Genomic DNA, 18,323 nt, shown 5'->3' on the forward strand with positions numbered 1-18,323 from the left:
TATATTGATAAAGGTATACATACATGATTTCTTTTCTTTCCTTTCTCTTCTTGTTTGGCCACTTCTCTATCCCCGTGCCTATAACAAGGTCTTATAAATAGTGGAAAGGTAGAAAATAGTTGTTGAATGATGAATAAACAAATGAATGAGAAAAAGTCATTTAGTCATTTAACCTGAGCCCTGAACTATAGCAGTTAGTAAGGCCAAGAAAGGAGGGGAAGCATTTTGGACAGAGAAGAAGACATGTTAAAAACCCCAGGAAAGGAGTAAACAGAGCTTGATGGCAGTATTAAGCATTTTACATTTATGTCAAGAGTGATGATAATAATTAGCCCATTTTAACAAAGGTACAACAGGATCCAATTTATATTTTTGAAAAATTCTTACTGGCTGTGAAGTGACTGTGGAATTTTTGAGGGCAAGAGGAAGCAGGACACACCCTTAAGAAACACTCCATGAAAGCCATAGTTGATAGGTGAGGAAAGTGACAGTGGAAAAGGAAATAAGTGAGCAGATTGAAGATAAGACTTATACATAGACTCATGAGGGCTTGCTAACGGGGATCCAGGGAGAGGTTGGCATAGGTAGGTAGGTATGGAAGTAGAAGGTATGGAAACCAGATGGGGATCCATTAAAATTTGAAAGTGAGGTAGTTCTGTGAGCTTGAAAGGACTGTTCCAGGATATACCCAGCATTAAAATTAAATCCACAAAGAAGTGAAATAGAAGAAGCAATGGAGAGCAAATTAACCCATAAAATATTTGATTATTATTGACTGTAACATGTCAATATCATTTTGTCAATATCTTATAAAATGCTGGAACTAAATTTCCAGACAAAAATGATTTGCAAGATGGCAGTGGAAGTATTTTAAGGGTAGTTAAGCATAAGTTTCCTGGTGAAATCTTTGGATTATGCTAGAAATATATACAGTTAAATATGTATGTTGAAATTTTAATTACTAAAAATAAAACCTATAATATCCAAACCAAAAGATAAAGTTAAAAAAAGAGGAAAATGAAAAGAGACAACTAAGATTCAAGTGACTAGGCATTTTCAAGGCTAAATGGGAAGGCAATTTTGCAATAAACAGGAAAATTGTACATGGAAGATGAGACAAGCTCAGAAGATTTAAAAGCACAATTTGCTACATTGCCAAGGGCAGTAAATACCAATTTGAATTATTAAAGAGTTTCCTTTAAAAAGTGAAATCAATTAATTGAAAAAACATTAAACTAAGATATTGTGTTTTAGCATATGTAAAAATCTACTAATTTCTGACTACTGGCTTTTAATGGGATAGGAATAAAAAAACAGTGTACAGGTTGGGATTTTGTTCTTAAGAAGGCATTCCCATCACAATTGAAAGGAAAACCTGTATTGCCGGGGTGAAAGAAAAGACAGATGTTTGCTTTCTTAGCCTTCAAGAGGAAGACAAGGTCTTGAGAGAGAGAGAGAGAGAGACTTGGCAACCTCTGAACAAGAAATACTACGTCTCTACTGCTCCCACCCTTAGCCCCAGCATAAGAGAGGAAATTATAATGTTGGTAGATAAATTTGCTCTAATTGCAAACTAGATACTTGTGCAGGTACGGTTAACACAAAGAACACAAGTGTCATGAAAGAGGGTGTTGTCAAAACCACAGTTAGAAGTATACAAGTCTTCTGTATCTTCATCATGAAATTATCTTTTCACTCATTTCTATACCAAGTAATGAGTCCCCGACTTGTTTCAAGCTCATGTCACACTTGAACCTTATTACTTTAAGTGGTAATGATCAGGGTAGTGTGCATATGATGTCCATTTTACACATGAGAAAACTTATGAACAGGTGTGAAATGGCTCTCTTGTGTTTATAAGTCTTGGGAGGGAAAAATTGGGGCCAGTCCTAGGTTGCCTAAGTTCAAGTTTGTTTCTCCTTCTGTTAAAACAAGGTACATATTAGATAGTACTATTTTGAAAAGTTGGCTTGGTTAAACTGATTTATAAAATAAAGGACTTAGAGCATAATTGCATAGTTATGTTTTTTTTTTTATAAACATGTATTTTTATCCCCAGGGGTACAGGTCTGTGAATCGCCAGGTTTACACACTTCACAGTACTCACCAAAGCACATACCCTCCCCAATGTCCATAACCCCACCCCCCCTTCTCTCAACCCCCCTCCCCCCAGCAACCCTCAGTTTGTTTTGTGAGATTAAGAGTCACTTATGGTTTGTCTCCCTCCCAATCCCATCTTGTTTCATTGATTCTTCTCCTACCCACTTAAGCCCCACTGTTGCATCACCACTTCCTCATATCAGGGAGATCATATGATAGTTGTCTTTCTCTGCTTGACTTAGAACCACACTATGCAGAGTAGATTTGATTTAAAGTCAATACTTTAGGGAGATGGGCATTAATAAAATATTTTAACAATAAGTGTGAATAAGAGAAGAGGGAGCAAAGTCAGCATATGAAGACAGTTATTCTTAGAAGCCTGGTTATCTCTAAGGGTACTAAATCTTACAGTTGGGTAGAGGACTGCTAGTAAAACTAAAGGTTTCTTTTGTGGTCTCTTCTTTGTGTGACTTGGTTCTTAACTCCCTCAAAACATGGATCGGGGGGCGCCTGGGTGGCTCAGTGGGTTAAGCCGCTGCCTTCGGCTCAGGTCATGGTCCCGGGGTCCTGGGATCGAGCCCCGCATCGGGCTCTCTGCTCCGCGGGGAGCCTGCTTCCCCCCCTCTCTCTCTCTCTCTGCCTGCCTCTCTGCCTGCTTGTGATCTCTGTCTGTCAAGGGAATAAATAAAATCTTAAAAAAAAAACAAAAACAAAAAAACATGGATCAGTGTGTAGAACAGAGGAGTGGTGGAATCATCACTTCTGTAACAAGGCCTGGACCATATAGGTTACTTAAACGTTGGGCATCTGATGACATGTCCCTCCTTTGCTTGTTGTGAGGATTTGTAGGAGAGGGGGTAACCCTATTCAGTTCTCATCCTCATACTCCCTCCTGTGGGTCAAGTTAATATGGACATTTGACAGCAAGGACTGATTTTTCACAAACTCTCTAGAGTAGTGATTCATAAACCTGAGTGTAGCAGCAGAAATCCTGCTATACGAAAATATAGATGTATAGTTCTCACCTCTTGATATTTTGATTCTCTATTACTAGGGTGTGCTTTTGGGCATCTGTATTTGTTTAAAAACCCTCCAGATGATTTGGCTCTCAAGGTGGGAACAACTATTGTACTTGTTAAATATTGACTTATGGGGCTTGGGACTCACTTGCCCCCCCTTCAAGCTTCTGGATTCTTATCCCACCCCTTTAGAAAAAGTCTAGTTCCAAAGGAGAGATATCAGCATGTTTTATTTAAAAAGCTCAGGGAATTCATTGGGCCATATTTTCATGTTCAATGAGATTACTGTTCCTTATAAAAGACAACCCATCATGGGATTGTCTACCTACTCCTTGGAACACAAGTCAGGTTTTGCATTTTCCTATTTGAGCTTAATTGATTGGCTAGTTTGGACTGGGCCTACCTTCTGTTCTCTCTACCATTTTTCTCCATATCTCAGAATGCTCAATAGTGAAAAAGAGTCACCACTAAATATGCTAATGGTTCTGGGTTTTTATATCTATCCTGTTTTACTTCTGGGATACATTCTCTCCCAGGCCCCTTCAATCCTTGAAAATAGGGTTCCTATGATTGGAATTTAAGTTGTAAGGAGAGGAGATAGGGATCTGCTTAAGCCTAAAGCATAAACCATGTACCTAATTTTAAAAAAGAGCCCTGACTTGGGAGTTGTGGGGTTCACAAACAATAAAAAACAAAGCCTTGCTTTGATTCTATTGTTCCCATGGTAACCACTAAAACCCAAAAGGAATTTCAGTTTTTCACAACTGATAAAATATAGACAGTGTGGATAAGAGATCTTTTCAAAACGTAATCCCCATCTTTAGTTTTGATATACGTTTAATTTATTTTATTGGATTTCACAGTGTTGCAGTTTATTTCATTGAAGATGCATTGGTATTGTTCCTCCAAGGTATTCTCAAGTACACTGAGCTAGAAGCTCTACAGAGGCAGAAACTGTGAGTTTCGTTTGTTGCTGTATGGTCAGTACAGCAGCCTGCCCAACACATCACAGATACAGAACAGCTCTGTGGAGTTACTGAATTACGGTGTCTGAAGGACAGTATTTCAGAACCATGGCAGTCATCCACATGGCTGACCAATATTTGTTATTATTATTACCTTTTTCTTTCACCATTTTTAAGTATTTTTGAATGTCTTTTAAAACTATTAGAAATATGCAGAAAGTTGTCTTTATTTTCTTCTATAGCCACCAAAATGAGGTAATTTTCGTTCTCCCTATCCAGTGTTGGTTCTATATTTGCAAACCACCTAGGTTACTCTGAATAATGTGAATAATACATTTATAATTATGTGATTCACTGTGTTTATTCATAGTAATTATTTTTTCTGACCTTTTCTTGTTACTGTGATGGTAAAGTGTAAAAATTATAAGGCAAATCAGTTAGTAAATAGGGTCACATAAACACTTAGAGCATATTTTGCTATTTCCATTAATGACCACCTCAAAGATGAGAATATTTCAGATACTCTCTTTGGGAGCTTCTTCCACTCTATATGGCTGGGAATATCTTCAGCTTCTTTGATTCATCTCGGGAATTTTGCGGGAGCCCTATGCCATGCATTGCTTTCCACTATTTAAAGACATTGTCATCTTTTATTTTTTTTAATTTTACTTATTTATTGAGAGAAAGAGAGAGAGAAAGAGAGTGAGTGAGCTGGTGGGGTGGGGTCAGGTGGGTGTAGAGGGCTAGAGGGAGAGGGAGAAAGAATCCCAAGCAGGCTCCATGCCCTCTGTGGAGCCCAACATGGGACTTGATCTTATGAACATGAGATCATGCCCTGAGCTGAAATCAAGAGTTGGGTGCTTAACCAACTGAGCCACCCAGGTGCCCCCATTGTAATGTTTTGTGGCACTGTTGATCATATCTTCAACCCATATCTCCTCCCATCTTTCTCAGGCCAATTCTGGGGCTCCCCACTTTTTGGAAGAATTGACTATAGGTGCAGTTCCCACTGCTCTAAATTATGTTCATTTAGCCCACTATCTTTGCTCATTTTCTAAGGTCCCAAATTCTCTAAGTTTATTGTAATTCTTTCACTCCAAAGTGCATGTGTTTACCACCAGGATATCAAAGTTGGAATATATCAAGAAAGAGTTACCATTGGGGCCCCTGGGTCGCTTAGTCATTAAAGGTCTGCCTTCAGCTCAGGGCATGATCCCAGGGTCCTGGATCAAGCCCCACATTGGGCTCCCTGCTCAGTGGGAAACCTGTTTCTCTCTCTCCCACTACCCCTGCTTGTGTTCCCTCTCTTGCTGTGTCTTTCTCTGTCAAATAAATAAATAAAATCTTAAAAAAAAAAAGACAGTTACCATTAAACATGTTGTCAGTGTTTCACTTTATTGTTATTTCCTTGTAACATTGGGACAAATCCTTTCTCAAGGAATCCCTTCTGCCTCTTATCAAAATAAAAGTTCCATTGCAAATCCCTGTATCTTCAGACATGACTGAGATTCTTGTCATTAGGGTATCAATAGGTATCATGGGGCGTGGAGGGCTGGGAAAGTTAGGAATAATACTTGCAGATGTCATATTTTGTAATGAAATCTCAATTCTGACTTATTTGGGTCCCCTGCCATCCCATTCATTGCCCAGCACTGTAAAATTTCAATGCCAATTATATATATACATACTTATTTCTATGTATTTATGCACTATCTAATCTATTATCTATCACCTATATTTACATCCTCCTTAGGACAATTTGCCTTTATTAGCTTTGAGTCACTACTGGCCTGGAGTAATTTGAACTGCATTGAAGATTTGCATTTAACACAAATTCTGTTAAAGTTCTTTTTCTTCATTCTTTTTTTTTTTTTAAGTTTAGGCTCTCCCTTTAAAATATTTTTTTCTGTTTATTTTTAAAGTTTTCTTTATTTATTTGAAAGAGAGAGCAAGTCGGAAGGAGGAGCAGAGAGAGAAGGACAAGCAGATTCCACACTGAGTGAGGGAGACTAATGCAGGGCTCAATCTCATGACCTTGAGATCATGACTTGAGCCAAAATCAAGAGTTGGATGCTTAACTGACTGAGCTACCTAGGCACCCTGATTTTTTTTCTTTTTTAAATGAGCTTCACAAAGTACTTAAACTTAACACCAGTAAAGAAGAATAGTGTTTAATCCATTTAGAGTCTGAAATACATTTTTCCTTATTTAACATACACATTCTTTACTAAATCTCAAGCTTTCTTATTTGATTTCTTAATCTTTATGTTAAGAATTGCTTTTATTGAAGGATTATTGATATAAAAATAAGTCATGACAATGATAATAGAGATTGATTTAAAATATTCACATTCCTTAATGTAAGTTAACAGAGAATTTCTATAGATTTTTTCAACTTTATTATTGAGTATGACCCAGTAAATCTGATTTATAGGGCAATTATGTAAAACTCCTTTTATTATCACTTTGGATTAAGAGTACTCTAATACATAATCTAATAAAATGGTGATTAAGTCAAAACATCTCCTTGAAATGAGAACCTGAAAGCCTTTTTTCATTCTCACACTAAGTTCTATACATAGAGTTTCAGTGAGATCTGGAAAAATTGAGCTTGGTCCCCCAAATGACTCTATTCTTACTAAATATACCCCATTGAGAAAGAAAAAAATCTATTGGCTGTCAAGATTGAAATCCATCCCACTCAGAAGTCCTGATTTGATTCTTTTGACATCCAATTTTTTTTATTAATTTTTTATTTTTTATAAACATATATTTTTATCCCCAGTATTTACCCTAAAGATACAAACGTAGTGATCCAAAGGGGCACGTGCACCCGAATGTTTATAGCAGCAATGTCCACAATAGCCAAACTATGGAAAGAACCTAGATGTCCATCAACAGATGAATGGATCAAGAAGATGTGGTATATATACACAATGGAATACTATGCAGCCATCCAAAGAAATGAAATCTTGCCATTTGCGACAACATGGATGGAACTAGAGCACATCATGCTTAGCGAAATAAGTCAAGCAGAGAAAGACAGCTATCATATGATCTCCCTGATATGAGGAAGTGGTGATGCAACAGGGGGGCTTAAGTGGGTAGGAGAAGAATCAATGAAACAAGATGGGATTGGGAGGGAGACAAACCATAAGTGACTCTTAATCTCACAAAACAAACTGAGGATTGCTGGGGGGAGGGGGTTTGGGAGAAGGGGTTGGGATTATGGACATTGGGGAGGGTATGTGCTTTGGTGAGTGCTGTGAAGTGTGTAATCCTGGTGATTGACATCCAATTTTTAAAAACCATCAAACCCATGGATAACAGAGAATCTTACAGAATTCACCTCTCTTATTAATCTCAAATCATTCAGGACAGTTTGCTGAAATCTGCATGTGTGTGGACCTCTGGAACTCAAGAGCTGGCTAGTTAAGGAAAATGAGATTTAGATTTGTTTCCACTCAGTGAAAACCAGCTCAACCAATCATCTTCCAATTGTGCCTCTTCTTCTGGAAGTTCCTTGGACAAATGACTTGGTTGGCCTGTGAAGGTATTTTTGGGGAGGCCATGTTACTCAGGGTTTTACACATCTGAAATCTTTTTGTTTGAATATCTTTTTCTTTTTTTTTAAATTTCTTTTCAGTGTTACAGAATTCATTGTTTATGCACCACACCCAGTGTTCCATGCAAATACGTACCCTCCATAATACTCTCCACCAGACTTACCCAAACCCCCAGCCCCCTCCCCTCCAAAACCCTCAGTTAGTTCCTCAGAGTCCACAGTCTCTCATGGTTTGTCTTTCCCTCCAGTTTCCCCCAACTCCCTTCTCCTCTCCATCTCCCCATGTCCTCCATGTTATTCCTTATGCTCCACAAGTAAGTGAAACCATATAATTGACTCTCTCTGCCTGCCTTATTTCACTCAGCATAATCTCTTCCAGTCCATACATGTTGATCTAAAAGTTGGGTATTCATCCTTTCTGATGGAGGCATAATATTCCATAGTATATATAGACCATATCTTCTTTATCCATTCATCCATTGAAGGTTATCTTTTAAAATAGTTTGGGAAAGTATGTATCCACTTATGTATTTTAAATGATTCAAAATGTTTTTAAAAATTTTATATAGTTGAAAGTGATATATAATTTGAAAATATTATATCAATATTTTTTAAAATATCCTGGTTATAAAACAACCATAGTTTTCAAAGCCTACTGTTATTGATTTAAATAAATATGTACAAAAATTTTTAATAGATATTTTACATTTTTCTTCTTGAACATGTATTTCCTTTACACTTAATACATAGACTTTTTTTTCCAATCTAAGATATTTTAAGATTGAAAATCATCCTTTATCATCCTATCCTATTCCTTTGCATCAAAAACATGTATATAAGCTTAAGTTTAATATATTGAATTGTGTGACTAAAAATTTTTAAATATTATTATTTTCTCATGAATTATTTTATCACAGATTATAGAACACATCATCAAATAATAGAAATAAATAAAAATTTTTAACATGAAAGGAAAATTTTACTGCAAATAAATCTCTTTATGAGGTAGATGAAGAGTTATAAAAAGTTGATCATGTCAACAAAACAAAGAGGCCACCCACTGAATGGGAGAAGATATTCACAAATGACAGTACAGACAAGGGCTGATATCCAAGATCTGTAAAGAACTCCTCAAAATCAACACACACAAAACAGATAATCATGTCAAAAAATGGGCAGAAGACATGAACAGACACTTCTCCAATGAAGATATACAAATGGCTAACAGACACATGAAAAAATGTTCACCATCATTAGCCATCAGGGAGATTCAAATCAAAACCACATTGAGATACCATCTTACACCAGTTAGAATGGCCAAAATTAACAAGAAAGTAAACAAGAAGTGTTGGGGAGGGTGTGGAGAAAGGGGGAACCCTCTTACACTGTTGGTGGGAATGCAAGTTGGTGCAGCCACTTTGGAAAACAGTGTGGAGATTCTTTAAGAAATTAAAAATAGAACTTCCCTATGACCCTGAAATTGCAATGCTGGGTATTTACCCCACAGATACAGATGTAGTGACCAGAAGGGCCATTTGTACCCCAATGTTATAGCAGCAATGGCTACAGTCACCAAACTGTGGAAAGAACCAAGATGCCCTTCAACGGATGAATGGATGAAGAAGATGTGGCTCATATATAGTATGGAGTATTAGGCCTCCATCAGAAAGGATGAATACCCAACTTTTATATCAACATGGACAGGAATGGAAGAGATTATGCTGAGTGAAATAAGTCAAGCAGAGAGAGTCAATTATTATATGGTTTTGCTTATTTGTGGAGCATAAGGAATAACAAGGAGAGCATTGGGAGATGGAGAGGAGAAGGGAGTTGGGGGAAATTGGGGGGGTAGACAAACCATGAGAGACTGTGGACTCTGAGGAACTAACTGAGGGTTTTGGAGGGGAGGAGGGTGGAAGGTTGGGTGAGCCTGGTGATGGGTGTTGTGGAGGATGTGTATTGCATGGAGTGCTGGTTGTGGTGCATAAACAATGAATTCTGGAACACTGAAGAGAAATTTTAAAAAAATTGATCATGTGTATCAGGGAACAGATGTTAATTTTTAATTGACTACTATACGACTAAATGTAAGTTTTTATATTTCTTTTATTTTTATAGACTTGAAAACCTTGTCAACATAAATTAATAGGTAAGAATGGAAAAGGAATTCTATGCCAAATATTACAGAGTGATTGATCATTTTTTATGATCTGTGTGCTGAGAATTAAGTTAAGTTCTGCATCGATTTTGTTGAAAATAAAGCATTGAAATAACCTGCCTTGCAAAATAATTTGTAAATCATTAGAGTTATTCACTTTTTCAACTAACAATAATTTCTTTCTTTCTTTCTTTCTTTCTTTCTTTCTTTGGCAGTTGAAACAGAGACTGTCAGAAAGGGATTGTAACAACAATTGGCACATTCTCAGGTAAAGCAGTTTGAGGAAAGAGACTTGTGGTAGTTGAAATTTTTAGACTTAAGTTTCTTAAAACTCTTCATGCCCAGGAACCCCTAGGAAAGTCTTCACATACTGTGTGCCTCCAACCACATTTCAAACCACTGAAATAGAGAACTGACTTGAAAGGTTTTCTTGATTTCTGGTTTATAAACTCCAAATTAAGGGAGGCTGGAAAATTCCCCTGAGCCACAAGCACTGGCAAAGTTCTATTTAGGTTTCAGCTATGTACTCTTCTCTGAAAAAATTATGCCTTATATGTTCTTTGGGCCCAGGGAGTATGATTCATGACTGTGTACTTCCAAGAACCCAGCTTAATCTTTTGCATATGGTATACAGATAAACCAACATACTACATAACCTTCCTTATGTATGTAATTAAGCTCAGTGGTAACTAAATGACACATTTGAGTTTCCATTGCCTTAGAAGAGGAAGTGGGAGCAAAAAGTTGAAAATTAGAAGAGAAGAGAGAGAGAATTATTTTCTTTTAGCCAGTGTAATTTTGGCCTTAAATGCAGACGCCATTTCATAAAGAAATTCATGAGTGTTTATTCAATTTTTAAAAAGACTTCATTTTTTATAGCACTTTTAGCTTCACAGTAAAGTTTAGCAGAATATGCAGAGTATTTTCCATACTGCTGCACTCACACATGCATACCTTCCCATGTTATCAGTATCTCCCATCCCAGTGGTAAAGCGGTTATAATCATTGAACTTACACTGATATCTTATTATCACTCAAAATCCATGGTTTACATTAGGGTAGACTCTTGATTCTGTATGTTCTGTGGGTTTGTACAAATATATAAGGACAAGTATCCTCCATAATACTATCATAAACAGTTGTTTCATTGACCTAAAAATCTTTTTTTACTGTGCCTATGCATCCTTCCTTCCTCCCAAACCCTGACAACTATTGATCTTTTTACTGTTTCCATTAGTTTTACCTTTCAGAATGTCATATAATTGGAAGCATGTAGTATATAACCTTTTCAGATTGGCTTCTTTCACTTAATATCATGGATATAAGATTCTTTTTCATGGCTTGGCAGCTGATTTCTTTTTAGCACTGAATAATATTCTGTTGTCTAGATGTACCACAGTTTATATATCCATTCACCTACTGAAAGACATCTTGGTTGCTTCCAAGTTGGGACAATTACAAGTAAAGCTGCTATAAACATCCATGTGCAAGTTTTTATGTGGACATTACATTTTCAACTCCTTTGGGTAAACACCAACAAGTCCAGTGCTGGATCATATGGTAAGGATATGTTTAGTTTTGCAAGAAACTGCCAAACTGTTTTCCAAACTTGCTATAATCATTTTGCATTCCAACTAACAATGAATAAGAGTTCCACATGCTCCACATTCTTGCCAGTATTTGGTGTTGTCAGTATTCTGGATTTGAGCCATTCTAATAAGTATGTGGTGGTATCTCATTCTTTTAGCTTAATTTTCCCTGAAGACATACGATGTGGGGCATTTTTGATATGCTTATTTGCCATCTGTATATCTTGTGAAATAACTGTTAGGGGTCTTTGGACAGTTTTTAAATGAAATTGTTTTAGTTTTGTTAAGTTTTAAGAATTCTTTGTATACTCATTGTGGTTTTGATTTGTATTTCCCTGATGCCGAGTGATATGGAGCACTTTTTCATGTGTCTGTTGGCCATCTGGATGTCTTCTTTGCAGAAATGTCTGTTCATGTCCTCTGCCCATTTCTTGATTGGATTATTTGTTCTTTGGATGTTGAGTTTGCTAAGTTCTTTATAGATTCTGGACACTAGTCCTTTATCTGATATGTCATTTGCAAATATCTTCTCCCATTCTGTCAGTTGTCTTTTGATTTTGTTAACTGTTTCCTTTGCTGTGCAAAAGCTTTTGATCTTGATGAAATCCCAATAGTTCATTTTTGCCCTTGCTTCCCTTGCCTTTGGCGTTGTTCCTAGGAAGATGTTGCTGCGGTTGAGGTCAAAGAGCTTGCTGCCTGTGTTCTCCTTAAGGATTTTGATGGATTCCTTTCGCACATTGAGGTCCTTCATCCATTTTGAGTCTATTTTTGTGTGTGGTGTAAGGAAATGGTCCAATTTCATTTTTCTGCATGTGGCTGTCCAATTTTCCCAGCACCATTTATTGAAGAGGCTGTCTTTTTGCCATTGGACATTCTTTCCTGCTTTGTCGAAGATTAGTTGACTGTAGAGTTGAGGGTCTATTTCTGGGCTCTCTATTCTGTTCCATTGATCTATGTGTCTGTTTTTGTGCCAGTACCATGCTGTCTTGATGACGACAGCTTTGTAATAGAGCTTGAAGTCCGGAATTGTGATGCCACCAACGTTGGCTTTCTTTTTCAATATCCCTTTGGCTATTCGAGGTCTTTTCTGGTTCCATATAAATTTTAGCATTATTTGTTCCATTTCTTTGAAAAAGATGGATGGTACTTGATAGGAATTGCATTAAATGTGTAGATTGCTTTAGGTAGCATAGACATTTTCACAACATGGATGGAACTAGAGCGTATCATGCTTAGCGAAATAAGTCAAGCAGAGAAAGACAACTATCATATGATCTCCCTGATATGAGGAAGTGGTGATGCAACATGGGGGCTTAAGTGGGTAGGAGAAGAATAAATGAAACAAGATGGGATTGGGAGGGAGACAAACCATAAGTGACTTTTAATCTCACAAAACAAACTGAGGGTTGCTGGGGGGAGGGGGTTTGGGAGAAGGGGGTGGGATTATGGACATTGGGGAGGGTATGTGCTTTGGTGAGTGCTGTGAAGTGTGTAAACCTGGTGATTCACAGACCTGTACCCCTGGGGATAGAGTATTATGCCTCCATCAGAAAGGATGAATACCCAACTTTTGTAGCAACATGGACGGGACTGGAAGAGATTATGCTGAGTGAAATAAGTCAAGCAGAGAGAGTCAATTATCATATGGTTTCACTTATTTGTGGAGCATAACAAATAGCATGGAGGACATGGGGACTTAGAGTGGAGAAGGGAGTTGGGGGAAATTGGAAGGGGAGGTGAACCATGAGAGACTATGGACTCTGAAAAACAATCTGAGGGTTTTGAAGGGACGGGGGGTGGGAGGTTGGGGTACCAGGTGGTGGGTATTATAGAGGGCACGGATTGCATGGAGCACGGGGTGTGGTGCAAAAATAATGAATACTGTTATGCTGGAAATAAAAAAATAAATAAATAAATAAATAAATAAATAAATAAATAAATAAATAAATAAAATAAAATAAAATAAAATAAAATAAAAAGAATTCTTTGTATACAATAACAATCCTTTACCAGAAATGCCTTTTGCAAGTATTTTCTTTCAGGTTGTGCTTGTCTGTTCATTCCCTTTTTCAATTCTTTTGCATAGAAGAAATTTTAGCTTTAATGAAGTCAAGTTTATCAGTTATTTAGTTCATAGATCATGCCTTTGGTGTTGTATCTAAAGTCATCACCATACCTGAGGTCATCCAGGTATTCTCCTACATTATCTTCTAGGAGTTGTATAGTTTTTCATTTTACATTGGGTCTGTGATCCATTATGTGTTAATATTTGTTAGGAGATAAGGTCTGAGTCTAGATTGATTTATTTATTTTGCATGGGGATGCCCAGTTGTTCTAGCATGATTTATTGATAAAAAATGCTTTTGCTCCATTGTTCTACCTTTGTTGTCTTGTCAAAGGTCAGTTGACTATACTTATGTGGTTCCATTTCTGGACTCTCTGTTTCATTTCACTGGTCTATTTATCTATTCTTTAGCCAGTACTGAATATATTGTTGCTATTATTATTTTAGAAAAAACTATTATCTGCTAGATGAATTAAAATAAAAGATTTTATTTTATCTTTACTTATTCCTTCTCCAATAATGTTCTTTATGTAGATCCAAATTTCTTACTTATGCCATTTCCTTCTTCTAAAATATGTCTTTTAAGATTTCTTTTTTTTTTTTTTTTTTTTTTTTTTTTTTTTTTTAAGATTTTATTTATTTATTTGAGAGAGAAACAGTGAGAGAGAACATGAGCGAGGAGAAGGTCAGAGGGAGAAGCAGACTCCCCGTGGAGCTGGGAGCCTGATGCGGGACTCGATCCCGGGACTCCAGGATCATGACCTGAGCCGAAGGCAGTCGTCCAACCAACTGAGCCACCCAGGCGCCCCAGTCTTTTAAGATTTCTTAAAAGACAGATCAAAAGGTAACAAATTCAATTTATTTTTTCAGCATTCAATTTTTGTCTGAAGAAAACTTTATTCTTAACTTTTAAAGGATGATTTTGCAGGATGCAATATTCTAGGTTGGTTGTTTTTCTCTCTCAACATTTTAAATACCTTCATTCCACTCTCTTGCTTGTATAGTTTCTAAGAAGTCAGATTTAATTCCTATCTTTACTCCTCTATAGGTAAGGTATTTTTTCCCCTTCAGCTTCTTTTAGGGATTTTTCTTTATCCTTGACTTTCTGTAGTGTGAATATGATATGTCTATGTGAACTTCTTTAAAGTTTTTATTCTCCTTATTATTCCTTGAGCTTCCTGAATCTGTGGCTTGGTTTCTGACATTAATTTGGGTACATTCTCTATCATTATTCCTTCAAACATTTCTTCTTCTTTTTTTTCCTTTCTTCTTCTTATGGTATCCCCATTACATGCAATGTTACACCTTTTATAGTTGTCTCACAATTCTTGAATATTCCATTCTGATTTTTTCCCATCTTTGTTCTCTTTGCTTTTCATCTTTGGAGTTTCCATTGAGATACTCTCAAGCTTAGCGATCTTTCCTCAGCCATGTCATTTAATAAGCTCATCAAAGACATTCTGCATTTCTGTACTGTGTCTTTGACTTCTAGTATTTTTTTTTTGTTTCTTGGAAATTCCATTTATCTACTTACATTGCCCATTTTTGTATGCTGTTTACCTTATACATTAGAGCCCTTAGCATATTAATCAGAGTTCTTTTAAAATCTCCTTTGGATAATTCCAACATCCTTGGCATATGCATCTTGTTCTGATGGTTGCTCTGTATTTTCAAACTATGATTTTTGTTTGGTTTGTTTTATTTTAAATTTTAGTATGTCTTATAATTTTTTTCTTGCTAGCTAGACATGATGAATTGGGTAAATGGCACTGTTGTAAATAAGTCTTTAGTGATGTGGTTCTTAGGTTAGCAGGGAGGGGAAGCATTCTGTAATCCTGTTATTAGGTCAGTCTTTTAGTGAGGCTGTGCCACTGTAAGCTTCATAGGTGCTTCTCAGTTTTCCCATTTCCCACTTAGATGGGACAGCATGGCTAAAGTAGGCTTGAGTTAGGTATTTACTTTTCCCTACATGGAAGGCTAGTCCCAGTTGGAGTTAAATATTTCCCTTCCCTGGGGTCAGTTAGGCTCTGAAAAAAAAATCTCAGCAGGTTGGGTTCTGGTTAAATAGTTTCTCCCAAGGGCAGACCTTGTTAAGAAAAAACATACTCTGGTGTATTTCAAAGTAGTTCTTTTTGCCCCCACTCTTCTGGAAACATAGTGGTTTTTTTCTGAGATATTCACTGTGAGAATCTGTAGAGTTCCAATAAGTAAAACTCACAGAATGTTTCATACCTCCACTGCCCCACCATGACTGGGACCCTCTAGAGTGTTTATATCAGACATCTACCTCCCGAGCCTCCTACAGTATATTACAATTCAGGTTACCCTATCCCAGCACTGGTTCCCATGGAGGTTTTTGCTTGGGTGTGTCTTCTCTGGCAAGTTACGATTCTCTGTATTTTCCTATTTGTCTCTCCAGTTTTGGAGACAGTAATTGGCCCTGTGACCTCTCTTACATATACAAGAAGAGTTGTTAACTTTCTATTTTCCATCTTTTTACTTGTTCTTTGGATAGAGTAGTTGACTACCACACTTCTAACACACTGGATCAGAAAGCGGAAGTTCTTTTAATTCTTTCTTCACTTTTTTTTTTTTTTTTAAGATTTATTTATTTATTTGAAGAAGAGAGAGCGAGAGAGCAAGAAAGCACAAGCAAGCAAGCATGGGGTAGGAGAGGGGCAGAGAGAACCTCAAGTAGACTCTGTGTGGATCTCTGATACAGGGCTTGATCTCACAACTCCAGGATCATAACCTGAGCCAAAACCAAGAGTTAGACACTTAAGTGACTGAGTCACCCAGGCAACCCTCTGTTCATTTATTTTTAAGATTTTTATTTATTTATTTAACAGAGAGGTACAGAGAGAGCACAAGTAGACAGAGCAGCTGGCAGAGGGAGAGGGAGAAGTGGGCTCTCTGCTGAGCAGGGATCCCAATGTGGTGATCAGTCCCAGGACCCTGGGATCATGACCTGAGCCAAAGGCAAACGTTAACCAACTGAGCCACCCAGGGATACCCCTTCTGTTCATTTTTAAGAAGAAAAAAAAAATCTGGGTCTAATTACAGATAAAAGAACAATATTTGTATTTTATATTCAGATTCATATATATATATATGAGACACATGGTAATTCTAATTAGAAAACAAATAATAAGAATAAACATCATAGGAAATGCTAAATTTGGAGTTAGTTCCTAAACACACTTCTATTCCTTGAAGGGTAGAGCAAAGGCATCTAACTAGTTCTGCCTGTGCCATTTTGGCTCTAACATCTGTTTCTTTATCAAGAAGGTTCATCTATTTTAAAAATCTGTAAGATAAAAGTCAGTAATAAAAGATCATGTTTTATACTGGCAATCTATTGCTCAGATTTATTGTTAAAAGTGCTACCAGGGCATAAGAAACTTGTAGATAACTCCAAGTGAAATGGATGATCTTTATATACTTTGACCAAACCTATTTAAAGAAAGAATTGAGTTTGCAGGATGGGGTATATGTAATTGCCCTTCTGAGCACAATTTATCTCACCTAATAGTGCAGTTAAGTCTATAGCATTCCCTTAGCAATAATCAGTGTGAGTGTTCTGGAAATCCCAATCTCCCATGCATAATTCAGGAAAATAAACGGATGGTTTTAGGTTTTCTTTAGTGTAAAATCTAGATTGAAATTTACTATTTTATAAACTCAGTGTCCCCACTTCACCTCTATATATGAGATACATTTATTTACCTGCAATACCAGGCTTGGAACCTCTATCATTTACTTTCTTGCTTTATGATTTTGTAATACTACTTGCACAGAAATACTAATACCAAATGTAGATGGACAATTCAGATTTTACCCAACAAATATTTAAAGGGAGGTACATTAAATTTTCTCTTTCAACATAGTGAAATTAATTCTGTCAATTTCTTTACTGTTGTAATAGCACAATAGTCATACAGAAGGACTAGAATTAAGTAAATCTGTTTGTGTAACCTTGAATGAGTCGCATATCTTCTCTTAGGACCTCACTGTTAAGCACATTTGTCAAGGAAGTAATAACCCCTCTTGTGTTTACTCCATAGACTAATTCTTATTTTCAGATCTTTTGAAAAAAAGTTTGATCTTAACCTATTATTATTCTATGCATTTATCCTAAAAAATCACTACTCCATCCCATCATTTTGTGAGTAGTTAAGGATGTGGCTTTAAACTCCGAGCAACAGTGGTTGCCCTTCTTGTTATCACTGTCTTCAAATTCATCCATTTTTTTCTGCTCATTTGTTAATTAGCTACTTACCATGCTTTTGCTAGACCCTTCTGTATTTGGCACCTGGCTCTCATAGTTCTTTTATCACAACAATATTGTCTCAAATGCCCAACTCTAATAGTTCTCTTATCCCAACAATATTATCTCAAATGCCCAATGCCAGGATGTTCTTCAGAATGATTGATCTTTTTCTCACTTTAGAAAAGTGGTTGTGGACCTCAGTGGAGCTTCCAAAAGTGATGATGCCCCACTCCCAGATTCTGATTTTATTGGTTTAGGGTGTGGCTGAAACATGTCAATTTTATAAAGCTTCCCAGGACATGCTAAGGTGCATATAAAAGTTGAGAACCACTAATCTAGAATATTCTAGAAGGTCTGAGGAAAATGAACATTGTATTACTGTCCCTTAAAGAAATTAATTCCATTTTTAAAAATATTTGCATTAAAAGTCACAAGTTTTCAAGTACAGGAAATTGTTAAAAGATGCCTACTGTTTTTCTTGTGAATTAAGGGAGGTTGAAAAATATTTCATATTGTAGAAACTGTTCATCTTCTGATTTCATTGTAATGCCAGTAATTCATTATAACTGCTATATATAAGACAAGCAAATAC

The sequence above is a fragment of the Mustela erminea genome, chromosome 7, assembly GCF_009829155.1.
Source record: "Mustela erminea isolate mMusErm1 chromosome 7, mMusErm1.Pri, whole genome shotgun sequence".
NCBI lineage: Eukaryota > Metazoa > Chordata > Mammalia > Carnivora > Mustelidae > Mustela > Mustela erminea.